The sequence below is a fragment of the Hyla sarda genome, chromosome 13, assembly GCF_029499605.1.
Source record: "Hyla sarda isolate aHylSar1 chromosome 13, aHylSar1.hap1, whole genome shotgun sequence".
Lineage (NCBI taxonomy): Eukaryota > Metazoa > Chordata > Amphibia > Anura > Hylidae > Hyla > Hyla sarda.
Genome location: NC_079201.1, coordinates 11,813,264 through 11,828,207, shown reverse-complemented (window position 1 = coordinate 11,828,207; position 14,944 = coordinate 11,813,264). Strand labels below are relative to the sequence as shown.

Genomic DNA, 14,944 nt, shown 5'->3' with positions numbered 1-14,944 from the left:
TGACACAGGGAGAGATGAGGGGACAGTAATGACTGTGACACAGGGATAGATGAGGGGACACTAATGACTGACACAAGGAGAGATGAGGGGACAGTAATGACTGTGACACAGGGAAAGATGAGGGGACACCTAATGACTGTGACACGGAGAGATGAAGGGGACAGTAATGACTGTGACACAGGAGAGATGAGGGGACAGTAATGACTGTGACACAGGGAGAGATGAGGGGGACACTAATGACACTGACACAGGGAGAGATGAGCGGACACTAATGACTGTGACACAGGGAGAGATGAAGGGGACACTAATGACTGTGACACAGGGAGAGATGAGGGGGGACACTAATGACTGTGACACAGGGAGAGATGAGGGGACACTAATGACTGTGACACAGGGAGAGATGAGGGGACACTAATGACTGTGACACATGGAGAGATGAGGGGACAGTAATGACTGTGACACAGGGAGAGATGAGGGGACACTAATGACTGTGACACAGGGAGAGATGAGGGGACACTAATGACTGTGACACAGGGAGAGATGAGGGGACACTGATGACTGTGACACAGGGAGAGATGAGGGGACACTAATGACTGTGACACAGGGAGAGATGAGGGGGACAGTAATGACTGTGACACAGGGAGAGATGAGGGGACAGTAATGACTGTGACACAGGGAGAGATGATGGGACAGTAATGACTGTGACACAGGGAGAGATGAGGGGACAGTAATGACTGTGACACAGGGAGAGATGAGGGGGACACTAATGACTGTGGACACAGGGAGAGATGAGGGGACACTAATGACTGTGACACAGGGAGAGATGAGGGGGACACTAATGACTGACACAGGGAGAGATGATGAGGGGACACTGATGACTGTGACACAGGGAGAGATTGAGGGGACACTGATGACTGTGACACAGGGAGAGATGAGGGGGACACTAATGACTGACACAAGGAGAGATGAGAGAACACTAATGACTGACACGGAGAGATGAAGGGGACAGTAATGACTGTGACAGGGAGAGATGAGGGGACACTAATGACTGTGACAAAGGGAAAGATGAGGGGGACACTAATGACTGACACATGGAGAGATGAGGGGGACACTAATGACTGTGACACAGGGGGAGATGAGGGGACACTAATGACTGACACAGGGAGAGATGAGGGGGACACTAATGACTGTGACACAGGGGGAGATGAGGGGACACTAATGACTGTGACACAGGGAGAGATGAGGGGGACACTAATGACTGTGACACAGGGAGAGATGAGGGGACAGTAATGACTGACACATGGAGAGATAAGGGGACACTGATGACTGTGACACAGAGAGATGAGAGGGACACTAATGACTGACACAAGGAGAGATGAGAGAACACTAATGACTGTGACACAGGGAGAGATGAGGGGACAGTAATAGACTGTGACACAGGGAGAGATGAGGGGACACTAATGACTGACACAAGGAGAGATGAGGGGACAGTAATGACTGTGACACAGGGAGAGATGAGGGGACAGTAATGACTGACACAAGGAGAGATGAGGGGACAGTAATGACTGTGACACAGGGAAAGATGAGGGGGACACTAATGACTGACACAGGGAGAGATGAGGGGACAGTAATGACTGTGACACAGGGAGAGATGAGGGGACACTAATGACTGTGACAGGGAGAGATGAGGGGACACTAATGACTGACACAGGGAGAGATGAGGGGGACAGTAATGACTGTGACACAGGGAGAGATGAGGGGACACTAATGACACTGACACAGGGAGAGATGAGGGGGACAATAATGACTGTGACACAGGGAGAGATGAGGGGACAGTAATGACTGTGACACAGGAGAGATGAGGGGACACTAATGACACTGACACAGGGAGAGATGAGGGGACACTAATGGCTGTGACACAGGGAGAGATGAGGGGACAGTAATGACTGTGACACAGGGAGAGATGAGGGGACACTAATGACTGTGACACAGTGTGATGAGGGGTCACTAATGACTGACACAGGAAGAGATGAGGGGACACTAATGACTGACACAGGGAGAGATGAGGGGACAGTAATGACTGTGACACAGGAGAGATGAGGGGACACTGATGACTGTGACACAGGGAGAGATGAGGGGACACTAATGACTGTGACACAGGGAGAGATGAGGGGGACAGTAATGACTGTGACACAGGGAGAGATGAGGGGACACTAATGACTGTGACACAGGGAGAGATGAGGGGACAGTAATGACTGTGACACAGGGAGAGATGAGGGGACACTAATGACTGTGACACAGGGAGAGATGAGGGGGACAGTAATGACTGTGACACAGGGAGAGATGAGGGGACAATAATGACTGTGACACAGGGGGAGATGAGGGGACAGTAATGACTGTGACACAGGGGGAGATGAGGGGACACTAATGACTGACACAGGGAGAGATGAGGGGACAGTAATGACTGTGACACAGGGAGAGATGAGGGGACACTAATGACTGTGACACAGGGAGAGATTGAGGGGACACTAATGACTGTGACACATGGAGAGATGAGGGGACACTGATGACTGTGACACAGGGAGAGATGAGGGGACACTAATGACTGTGACACAGGGAGAGATGAGGGGACACTAATGACTGTGACACAGGGAGAGATGAGGGGACACTAATGACTGTGACACAGGGAGAGATGAGGGGACAGTAATGACTGTGACACAGGGAGAGATGAGGGGACAGTAATGACTGTGACACAGGGAGAGATGAGGGGGACACTAATGACTGTGACACAGGGAGAGATGAGGGGACAGTAATGACTGTGACACAGGGAGAGATGAGGGGACAGTAATGACTGACACAGGGAGAGATGAGGGGACAGTAATGACTGTGACACAGGGAGAGATGAGGGGACAGTAATGACTGGTGACACAGGGAGAGATGAGGGGGACACTAATGACACTGACACAGGGAGAGATGAGGGGACAATAATGACTGACACGGAGAGATGAGGGGACAGTAATGACTGTGACACAGGGGAGAGATGAGGAGGACACTAATGACACTGACACAGGGAGAGATGAGGGACACTAATGACTGTGACACAGAGAGAGATGAGGGACACTAATGACTGTGACACAGTGTGATGAGGGGTCACTAATGACTGACACAGGGAGAGATGAGGGGACACTAATGACTGTGACAAAGGGGGGAAGATGAGGGGGGACAGTAATGACTGTGACACAGGAGAGAGATGAGGGGACACTAATGACTGACACAGGGAGAGATGAGGGGGACACTAATGACTGTGACACAGGGGGAGATGAGGGGACAGTAATGACTGTGACACAGGGAGAGATGAGGGGACACTAATGACTGACACAGGGAGAGATGAGGGGACACTAATGACTGTGACACATGGAGAGAAGAGGGGACACTGATGACTGTGACACAGGGAGAGATGAGGGGACACTAATGACTGTGACACAGGGAGAGATGAGGGGACAGTAATGACTGTGACACAGGGAGAGATGAGGGACACTAATGACTGTGACACAGGGAGAGATGAGGGGACAGTAATGACTGTGACACAGGGAGAGATGAGGGGACAAGTAATGACTGTGACACAGGGAGAGATGAGGGGACAGTAATGACTGTGACACAGGGAGAGATGAGGGGACACTAATGACTGTGACACAGGGAGAGATGAGGGGGACAGTAATGACTGTGACACAGGGAGAGATGAGGGGACAGTAATGACTGTGACACAGGGAGAGATGAGGGGGACACTAATGACACTGACACAGGGAGAGATGAGGGGACAATAATGACTGACACGGAGAGATGAGGGGACAGTAATGACTGTGACACAGGGAGAGATGAGGGGACACTAATGACACTGACACAGGGAGAGATGAGGGGGACACTAATGACTGTGACACAGAGAGAGATGAGGGGACACTAATGACTGTGACACAGTGTGATGAGGGGTCACTAATGACTGACACAGGGAGAGATGAGGGGACACTAATGACTGTGACACAGGGGGAGATGAGGGGGACAGTAATGACTGTGACACAGGGAGAGGATGAGGGGACACTAATGACTGACACAGGGAGAGATGAGGGGACACTAATGACTGTGACACAGGGGGAGATGAGGGGACAGTAATGACTGTGACACAGGAGAGATGAGGGGACACTAATGACTGACACAGGGGAGAGATGAGGGGACACTAATGACTGTGACACATGGAGAGAAGAGGGGACACTGATGACTGTGACACAGGGAGAGATGAGGGGACACTAATGACTGTGACACAGGGAGAGATGAGGGGGGACACTAATGACTGTGACACAGGGAGAGATGAGGGGACCCTAATGACTGTGACACAGGGAGAGATGAGGGGACCCTAATGACTGTAACACAGGGAGAGATGAGGGTCACTAATGACTGACACAGGGAGAGAATGACGGGGGACACTAATGACTGTGACACAGGGAGAGATGAGGGGACACTAATGACTGTGACACAGGGAGAGATGAGGGGACCCTAATGACAGTGACACAGGGAGAGATGAGGGGACCCTAATGACAGTGACACAGGGAGAGATGAGGGGACACTAATGACTGTGACACAGGGAGAGATGAGGGGACACTAATGACTGTGACACAGGGGGAGGTGAGGGGACACTAATGACTGTGACACAGGGAGAGATGAGGGGGACACTAATGACTGACATAGGGAGAGATGAGGGGACACTAATGACTGTGACACAGGGAGAGATGAGGGGACCCTAATGACTGTGACACAGGGAGAGATGAGGTGACCCCTAATGACTGTGACACAGGGAGAGATGAAGGGGACACTAATGACTGTGACACAGGGAGAGATGAGGGGACACTAATGACTGTGACACAGGGAGAGATGAGGGGACACTAATAACTGTGACACAGGGGAGAGATGAGGGACACTAATGACTGTGACACAGGGAGAGATGAGGGGACACTAATGACTGTGACACAGGGAGAGATGAGGGGACACTAATGACTGACACAGGGAGAGATGAGGGGGACACTAATGACTGTGACACAGGGAGAGATGAGGGGACACTAATGACTGTGACACAGGGAGAGATTAGGGGACACTAATGACTGTGACACAGGGAGAGATGAGGGGGACACTAATGACTGTGACACAGGAGAGATGAGGGGGACACTAATGACTGTGACACAGGGAGAGATGAGGGGACACTAATGGCTGTGACACAGGGAGAGATGAGGGGACACTAATGGCTTGTGACACAGGGAGAGATGAGGGGACACTAATGACTGTGACACAGGGAGAGATGAGGGGACACTAATGACTGTGACACAGGGAGAGATGAGGGGACACTAATGACTGTGACATAGGGAGAGATGAGGGGACACTAATGGCTATGACACAGGGAGAGATGAGGGGACACTAATGACTGTGACACAGGGAGAGATGAGGGGACAGTAATGACTGTGACAGGGAGAGATGAGGGGACACTAATGACTGTGACACAGGAGGAGAGATGAGGGGACACTAATTGACTGTGACACAGGAGGAGAGATGAGGGGACACTAATGACTGTGACACAGGGAGAGATGAGGGGACACTAATGACTGACACAAGGAGAGATGAGAGAACACTAATGACTGTGACACAGGGAGAGATGAGGGGACAGTAATGACTGTGACACAGGGAGAGATGAGGGGACACTAATGACTGTGACAAAGGGAAAGATGAGGGGACACTAATGACTGACACATGGAGAGATGAGGGGACAGTAATGACTGACACATGGAGAGATGAGGGGACAACTGATGACTGTGACACAGAGAGATGAGGGAACACTAATGACTGGCACAAGGAGAGATGAGAGAACACTAATGACTGTGACACAGGGAGAGATGAGGGGACAGTAATGACTGTGACACAGGGAAAGATGAGGGGGACACTAATGACTGAACACAAGGAGAGATGAGGGGACAGTAATGACTGTGACACAGGGAAAGATGAGGGGACACTAATGACTGTGACAGGGAGAGATGAGGGGGACAGTAATGACTGTGACACAGGAGAGATGAGGGGACAGTAATGACTGTGACACAGGGAGAGATGAGGGGACACTAATGACACTGACACAGGGAGAGATGAGCGGACACTAATGACTGTGACACAGGGAGAGATGAGGGGACACTAATGACTGTGACACAGGGAGAGATGAGGGGGACACTAATGACTGTGACACAGGGAGAGATGAGGGGACACTAATGACTGTGACACAGGGAGAGATGAGGGGGACACTAATGACTGTGACACATGGAGAGATGAGGGGGACACCTGATGACTGTGACACAGGGAGAGATGAGGGGACAGTAATGACTGTGACACAGGGAGAGATGATGGGACAGTAATGACTGTGACACAGGGAGAGATGAGGGGGACAGTAATGACTGTGACACAGGGAGAGATGAGGGGACACTAATGACTGTGACACAGGGAGAGATGAGGGGACACTAATGACTGTGACACAGGGAGAGATGAGGGGACACTAATGACTGACACAGGGAGAGATGAGGGGACACTGATGACTGTGACACAGGGAGAGATGAGGGGACACTGATGACTGTGACACAGGGAGAGATGAGGGGACACTAATGACTGACACAAGGAGAGATGAGAGAACACTAATGACTGACACGGAGAGATGAGGGGACAGTAATGACTGTGACACAGGGAGAGATGAGGGGACACTGATGACTGTGACACAGGGAGAGATGAGGGGACACTAATGACTGTGACATAGGGAGAGATGAGGGGACACTAATGGCTATGACACAGGGAGAGATGAGGGGGACACTAATGACTGTGACACAGGGAGAGATGAGGGGACAGTAATGACTGTGACAGGGAGAGATGAGGGGACACTAATGACTGTGACACAGGAGGAGAGATGAGGGGGACACTAATGACTGTGACACAGGAGGAGAGATGAGGGGACACTAATGACTGTGACACAGGGAGAGAATGAGGGGACACTAATGACTGACACAAGGAGAGATAGAGAACACTAATGACTGTGACACAGGGAGAGATGAGGGGACAGTAATGACTGTGACACAGGGAGAGATAAGGGAACACTGATGACTGTGACACAGAGAGATGAGGGAACACTAATGACTGGCACAAGGAGAGATGAGAGAACACTAATGACTGTGACACAGGGAGAGATGAGGGGACAGTAATGACTGTGACACAGGGAAAGATGAGGGGAACACTAATGACTGACACAAGGAGAGATGAGGGGACAGTAATGACTGTGACACAGGGAAAGATGAGGGGACACTAATGACTGTGACACGGAGAGATGAGGGGACAGTAATGACTGTGACACAGGGAGAGAGATGAGGGGACAGTAATGACTGTGACACAGGGAGAGATGAGGGGACACTAATGACACTGACACAGGGAGAGATGAGCGGACACTAATGACTGTGACACAGGGAGAGATGAAGGGACACTAATGACTGTGACACAGGGAGAGATGAGGGACACTAATGACTGTGACACAGGGAGAGATGAGGGGACACTAATGACTGTGACACAGGGAGAGATGAGGGGACACTAATGACTGTGACACATGGAGAGATGAGGGGACAGTAATGACTGTGACCACAGGGAGAGATGAGGGGACACTAATGACTGTGACACAGGGAGAGATGAGGGGACACTAATGACTGTGACACAGGGAGAGATGAGGGGACACTGATGACTGTGACACAGGGAGAGATGAGGGGACACTAATGACTGTGACACAGGGAGAGATGAGGGGACAGTAATGACTGTGACACAGGGAGAGATGAGGGGGACAGTAATGACTGTGACACAGGGAGAGATGATGGGACAGTAATGACTGTGACACAGGGAGAGATGAGGGGACAGTAATGACTGTGACACAGGGAGAGATGAGGGGGACACTAATGACTGTGACACAGGGAGAGATGAGGGGACACTAATGACTGTGACACAGGGAGAGATGAGGGGACACTAAATGACTGACACAGGGAGAGATGAGGGGACACTGATGACTGTGACACAGGGAGAGATGAGGGGACACTGATGACTGTGACACAGGGAGAGATGAGGGGACACTAATGACTGGACACAAGGAGAGATGAGAGAACACTAATGACTGACACGGAGAGATGAGGGGACAGTAATGACTGTGACAGGGAGAGATGAGGGGGACACTAATGACTGTGACAAAGGGAAAGATGAGGGGACACTAATGACTGACACCATGGAGAGATGAGGGGACACTAATGACTGTGACACAGGGGGAGATGAGGGGACACTAATGACTGACACAGAGGAGAGAGGATGAGGGGACACTAATGACTGTGACACAGGGGGAGATGAGGGGACACTAATGACTTGTGACACAGGGAGAGATGAGGGGACACTAATGACTGTGACACAGGGAGAGATGAGGGGACAGTAATGACTGACACATGGAGAGATAAGGGGACACTGATGACTGTGACACAGAGAGATGAGGGGACACTAATGACTGACACAAGGAGAGATGAGGAGAACACTAATGACTGTGACACAGGGAGAGATGAGGGGACAGTAATGACTGTGACACAGGAGAGATGAGGGGACACTAATGACTGACACAAAGGAGAGATGAGGGGACAGTAATGACTGTGACACAGGGAGAGATGAGGGGACAGTAATGACTGACACAAGGAGAGATGAGGGGACAGTAATGACTGTGACACAGGGAAAGATGAGGGGACACTAATGACTGACACAGGGAGAGATGAGGGGACAGTAATGACTGTGACACAGGGAGAGATGAGGGGACACTAATGACTGTGACAGGGAGAGATGAGGGGACACTAATGACTGACACAGGGAGAGATGAGGGGACAGTAATGACTGTGACACAGGGAGAGATGAGGGGACACTAATGACACTGACACAGGGAGAGATGATGGGGACAATAATGACTGTGACACAGGGAGAGATGAGGGGACAGTAATGACTGTGACACAGGGAGAGATGAGGGGACACTAATGACACTGACACAGGGAGAGATGAGGGGACACTAATGGCTGTGACACAGGGAGAGATGAGGGGACAGTAATGACTGTGACACAGGGAGAGATGATGGGGACACTAATGACTGTGACACAGTGTGATGAGGGGGTCACTAATGACTGACACAGGAAGAGATGAGGGGACACTAATGACTGACACAGGGAGAGATGAGGGGACAGTAATGGACTGTGACACAGGGAGAGATGAGGGGACACTGATGACTGTGACACAGGGAGAGATGACAGGGGACACTAATGACTGTGACACAGGGAGAGATGAGGGGACAGTAATGACTGTGACACAGGGAGAGATGAGGGGACACTAATGACTGTGACACAGGGAGAGATGAGGGACAGTAATGACTGTGACACAGGGAGAGATGAGGGGACACTAATGACTGTGACACAGGGAGAGATGAGGGGACAGTAATGACTGTGACACAGGGAGAGATGAGGGACAATAATGACTGTGACACAGGGGGGAGATGAGGGGACAGTAATGACTGTGACACAGGGGAGATGAGGGGACACTAATGACTGACACAGGGAGAGATGAGGGGACAGTAATGACTGTGACACAGGGAGAGATGAGGGGACACTAATGACTGTGACACAGGGAGAGATGAGGGGACACTAATGACTGTGACACATGGAGAGATGAGGGGACACTGATGACTGTGACACAGGGAGAGATGAGGGGGACACTAATGACTGTGACACAGGGAGAGATGAGGGGACACTAATGACTGTGACACAGGGAGAGATGAGGGGACACTAATGACTGTGACCCAGGGAGAGATGAGGGGACAGTAATGACTGTGACACAGGGAGAGATGAGGGGACAGTAATGACTGTGACACAGGGAGAGATGAGGGGACACTAATGACTGTGACACAGGGAGATGATGAGGGGGACAGTAATGACTGTGACACAGGGAGAGATGAGGGGACAGTAATGACTGACACAGGGAGAGATGAGGGGACAGTAATGACTGTGACACAGGGAGAGATGAGGGGACAGTAATGACTGTGACACAGGGAGAGATGAGGGGACACTAATGACACTGACACAGGGAGAGATGAGGGGACAATAATGACTGACACGGAGAGATGAGGGGACAGTAATGACTGTGACACAGGGAGAGATGAGGGGACACTAATGACACTGACACAGGGAGAGATGAGGGGACACTAATGACTGTGACACAGAGAGAGATGAGGGGACACTAATGACTGTGACACAGTGTGATGAGGGGTCACTAATGACTGACACAGGGAGAGATGAGGGGACACTAATGACTGTGACAAAGGGGGAGATGAGGGGACAGTAATGACTGTGACACAGGGAGAGATGAGGGGACACTAATGACTGACACAGGGAGAGATGAGGGGACACTAATGACTGTGACACAGGGGGAGATGAGGGGACAGTAATGACTGTGACACAGGGGAGAGATGAGGGGACACTAATGACTGACACAGGGAGAGATGAGGGGACACTAATGACTGTGACACATGGAGAGAAGAGGGGACACTGATGACTGTGACACAGGGAGAGATGAGGGGACACTAATGACTGTGACACAGGGAGAGATGAGGGGACAGTAATGACTGTGACACAGGGAGAGATGAGGGGACACTAATGACTGTGACACAGGGAGAGATGAGGGGACAGTAATGACTGTGACACAGGGAGAGATGAGGGGACAGTAATGACTGTGACACAGGGAGAGATGAGGGGACAGTAATGACTGTGACACAGGGAGAGATGAGGGGACACTAATGACTGTGACACAGGGAGAGATGAGGGGACAGTAATGACTGTGACACAGGGAGAGATGAGGGGACAGTAATGACTGTGACACAGGGAGAGATGAGGGGACACTAATGACACTGACACAGGGAGAGATGAGGGGACAATAATGACTGACACGGAGAGATGAGGGGACAGTAATGACTGTGACACAGGGAGAGATGAGGGGACACTAATGACACTGACACAGGGAGAGATGAGGGGACACTAATGACTGTGACACAGAGAGAGATGAGGGGACACTAATGACTGTGACACAGTGTGATGAGGGGTCACTAATGACTGACACAGGGAGAGATGAGGGGACACTAATGACTGTGACACAGGGGGAGATGAGGGGACAGTAATGACTGTGACACAGGGAGAGATGAGGGGACACTAATGACTGACACAGGGAGAGATGAGGGGACACTAATGACTGTGACACAGGGGAGATGAGGGGACAGTAATGACTGTGACACAGGGAGAGATGAGGGGACACTAATGACTGACACAGGGAGAGATGAGGGGACACTAATGACTGTGACACATGGAGAGAAGAGGGGACACTGATGACTGTGACACAGGGAGAGATGAGGGGACACTAATGACTGTGACACAGGGAGAGATGAGGGGACACTAATGACTGTGACACAGGGAGAGATGAGGGGACACTAATGACTGTGACACAGGGAGAGATGAGGGGACACTAATGACTGTGACACAGGGAGAGATGAGGGGACACTAATGACTGTGACACAGGGAGAGATGAGGGGACAGTAATGACTGTGACACAGGGAGAGATGAGGGGACAGTAATGACTGTGACACAGGGAGAGATGAGGGGACAGTAATGACTGTGACACAGGGAGAGATGAGGGGACACTAATGACTGTGACACAGGGAGAGATGAGGGGACAGTAATGACTGTGACACAGGGAGAGATGAGGGGACAGTAATGACTGTGACACAGGGAGAGATGAGGGGACAGTAATGACTGTGACACAGGGAGAGATGAGGGGACAGTAATGGCTGTGACACAGGGAGAGATGAGGGGACAGTAATGACTGTGACACAGGGAGAGATGAGGGGACAGTAATGACTGTGACACAGGGAGAGATGAGGGGACACTAATGACTGTGACACAGGGAGAGATGAGGGGACACTAATGACTGTGACACAGGGAGAGATGAGGGGACAGTAATGACTGTGACACAGGGAGAGATGAGGGGACAGTAATGACTGTGACACAGGGAGAGATGAGGGGACAGTAATGACTGTGACACAGGGAGAGATGAGGGGACACTAATGACTGTGACACATGTTAATGTATGATGCTGTACCGTACGCCACCCACTTATGACCATAATGTATACTTTTTGTTGTTGTACACAATTGTGGACATTTTTGCACAGTTGGAAACGCAGTTAGGAGACATGACCCTAATCTCCTCCATATATCAGGAAAGAAAACCGGAACCTAGAATGTACAGCAGTGTTTTCCAAATAGGGTGCCTCCAGCTGTTGCAAAACTACAACTCCCAGCATGCCCGGACAGCCGAAGGCTGTCCGGGCATGCTGGGAGTTGTAGTTTTGCAACAGCTGGAGGCACACTGGAAAACAGTCTGTATAGAGAGGAGGACTACTGATCCCAGCCACACCTTTAGTGTCACTGTTTATAACTCCACTCCAGACATGGCTGATAACAGCAAACAACACCACATAGAAAACCGCCAGCTGTGTGTGAACAGGGGTCAGAGCCCCGTACAGACACTCCGGTACCCGGACACTCACCTGAGTGCGCACTCCTCCGCTCCCCGTCCTCTCACTCCAGAGCAAACACACTTTCTGGGCGTGGCCGCGGCGAGTCAGCTGGGTGGGCGTGGTTCCTTGACGAAATGGGCGTGGTTAGAATGCGGAAGCGGAGACACGTGGGTGGGTAACGAGTCAGGACCGTGGAATCCAGGGGGTTCCGTGTATTTGTATGGCTGCGGTTTAGCTGCGGTTTTTTTCCCCCCATCAGTGTGTAATGTCCGGGCTGCGCACTGTGTCTCCTGCCCGGGCGTGACTGGACGTGTACGGGGAGGGAGAGAAGGCGAGCGCGGGGCTTCCCGGGACTTGTCTGGACTTGTATTGGTAATACCCGAGGCGGCTGTCAGGTGGTAGTCGGTAAAATGACGTCACTTATCACGTGGGGAAATTTCGAAGACAGAAACCGGGCTGAGTGTTCGTTTGTCTGTGTTTATATAAAGTTTAGCAAATCTCTGAGGGAAAGTGGCCTTGTTGCCCATAGCAACCAAAAGCAATGATGGAGTTTATAATCTCCAGTTCTCCTCACAGGTTTCCTCATAGGCCATGTTCACACTACAGACAATATTCCGAGTGGGGCCTCCCCGATAGACGGCAATGTCTGTGGCGCGGATTCCGACAGAACGTTGAGTGAGTTCAGAATTTTTAGAACGGAATTTTTTGGACAGAAATCCCATCTAGAACGTTCCGCAGTGTGAATTGGTTGATGGAAGACCCATTCACTCACATTTTACCCTCAAAATTTCAGACTTGGGGTGCGTTCACACGTCGGATTTCTCGCGGATGAAAGTACTTCGGCGCTAGGGCCGCGGGGCACTGAGGCGTCACCATTGACAGCTATGTAGTGCTCGCGGAATCCGCGCAAAGAATGAACATGTTCTTTCTTTGCGCGGAACACTTTCAGCGGCGGAAATGTCCGCCGCTGAAATTCCGCAGTGTGAACGGGTCTCGCGGAAACCCGTTCACACTAATGTTAAAGTTCACACCGCGGAATTCCGCCCGGAATTCTGTAGTGTGAACGGGGCCTTAAAGTCAGAAGCGCAGGTCCAGTCAGAGATTCGGTAGTGTGAACCCGGCCTTATTCATGTGACTGAATCCGGTGAAAAAGAATGTTGGGGACTGCACGGAGATCGCGGGGGTCCCCAGCGGTGGTATCCTTTGGAAAGGGGATATGATGTATAAAGCCGAAATAGCACTTTAAAGGGTTACTCCGCTCCCCAGCGTCAGGAAATTAAAGGGGTATTCCAGGAAAAAAATTTTTTTTATATATCAACTGGCTCCAAAAAGTTAAACAGATTTGTAAATTACTTCTATTAAAAAATCTTAATCCTTTCAGTACTTTTGAGCTTCGGAAGTTAAGGTTGTTCTTTTCTGTCTAAGTGCTCTCTGATGACACCTGTCTCGGGAAACGCCCAGTTTAGAAGCAAATCCCCATAGTAAACCTCTTCTAAACTGGGCGGTTCCCGAGACATGTGTCATCAGAGAGCACATTGACAGAAAAGAACAACCTAAATTTCAGAAGCTCATAAGTACTGAAAGGATTAAGATTTGTTTAATAGAAGTAATTTACAAATCTGATTAACTTTCTGGAGCCAGTTGATATATATAAAAAAAAAAAGGTTTTTCCTGGAATACTCCTTTAATTGAAGCCTAAGTATAGGTTTTATCAATGCACCAGACGAGGGCAAGAGGAGGACTCTGTGCGGGTGATTGGATGCCGCTGCATCTACTTCACAGGACCTGCTTTAAAGGTCTTTATCATCTTCATGAGGGAAAATATGAAAAATGACGAGGTGCGCTCCTAGGGGAGTATTATTTAGATGGGGTAAGGTTTGCGCTACAAGTTGCACCTTACTGTAAAGTGTTGTGCTGAGGGCACAACACCTCTGTCCGCCTGTAGACTCGCTGATGTAGGTGATCCAGAAGAGTAGGGAGGCAGCCGCAACGTCATTCACCGTGACCTCCAGGTACGGTGCAATGAAGTGATTAGAGATGAGCGAATTTACAGTAAATTCGATTCGTCACGAACTTCTCGGCTCGGCAGTTGATGTCTTATCCTGCGTAAATTAGTTCAGCTTTCAGGTGCTTCGGTGGGCTGGAAAAGTTGGATACATTCCTAGGAAAGAGTCTCCTAGGACTGTATCCACCTTTTCCAGCCCACTGGAGCACCGAGAAGTTCGTGACGAATCGAATTTACTGTAAATTCGCGTCACAG

At 50.5% G+C, this 14,944-nt stretch overlaps 1 protein-coding gene across 3 annotated transcripts in view; it reads right to left on the bottom strand.

Annotated features, from left to right (window-relative positions):
* The window catches only part of RHBDF2 (rhomboid 5 homolog 2), a 100,044-nt gene that overhangs the window by 81,914 nt on the left and 3,186 nt on the right, over positions 1 to 14,944 (bottom strand). The window contains exon 1 of one of the 3 annotated variants that reach the window (XM_056549847.1): positions 12,715 to 13,738. The exons of the other annotated variants lie outside the window; for them this stretch is intronic. The gene's annotated coding sequence lies outside the window, so the exon portion shown is untranslated. Of the gene's footprint in view, positions 1 to 12,714; positions 13,739 to 14,944 lie in introns of those variants that run through there. 3 annotated transcript variants of the gene reach the window in all.